At 52.1% G+C, this 768-nt stretch overlaps 1 non-coding gene across 1 annotated transcript; it reads left to right on the top strand.

Moving 5' to 3' along the window:
- The first annotated feature begins 420 nt into the window (after positions 1–420).
- Positions 421–531, top strand: LOC136994169 (U5 spliceosomal RNA). The gene has a single exon (XR_010886302.1). It is a non-coding gene; the product is annotated as a U5 spliceosomal RNA (small nuclear RNA).
- The last annotated feature ends 237 nt before the right edge of the window (positions 532–768 follow it).

Here is a 768-nt window from a genome sequence, read left to right as displayed (position 1 = left end):
CACCGGATGAAATGCATTGCCTAGAAGGTTGGGAGGGGACTTGAACATGTCATTGCCATGAAGACAACTCCACTCAGGACCCACAGGGTCAATGCTGTAACTGCAGCTGAACCCCCCTCCTTCAGCGCAGAGAGCACGAGAGCACAAGACTTAACCCCTGTCCCTGCCCTGACTGTCCTCTAGAAAAGGTCCTCTAGAAAGATCCTGGGGGTGAACTGGAGCTGAGAGCAGCCCTGACGCATGCAGCACCATCTAAACAGAAGAATGAACCTGCCTTGCCAGGGGTGCCTCCTTCCACCCAGACCTTTGTCCTGCAGTGCTGTGCGGAGCTCCGTGGGCAGGCTGAGTGCTAACCCTTGCAGGTGGCAGAGTCACTGCCCGGGGAACACAGCACCCCAGGGTGCAGGCACACTATTCTGAATACTCTGGTTTCTCTTCAAATTGTATAAATCTTTCACCTTTTGCTAAAGATTTCCATGGAGAGGAACAGGCACGAGTGTCGAGGAATTTTTTGAGGCTCCATTTCGTTTTTTTTTTTTCTTTATCTGCTGGAGAGACAACACAGCTAGGCACAAACAGTCCAGGAGGTTCCTGCAGAGCATTGATGACAACTTTTTGACACAGGTGGTGGAGGAGCCAATGAGGACAGGTATGCTGCTGGACCTTGTACTAACAAACAAAGAAGGCCTGGTGGAAGATGTGAAGGTTGGGGGCAGCCTTGGCTGCAGTGACCAGGAGATGGTGGAGTTCAGGATCTTGCGAGGAGGA

The sequence above is a fragment of the Apteryx mantelli genome, chromosome 24 (assembly GCF_036417845.1).
Source record: "Apteryx mantelli isolate bAptMan1 chromosome 24, bAptMan1.hap1, whole genome shotgun sequence".
Classification (NCBI taxonomy): Eukaryota; Metazoa; Chordata; class Aves; order Apterygiformes; family Apterygidae; genus Apteryx; species Apteryx mantelli.
Note: the sequence above shows the minus strand (reverse complement) of the source record. Positions and strands in the feature narration are given on the sequence as shown.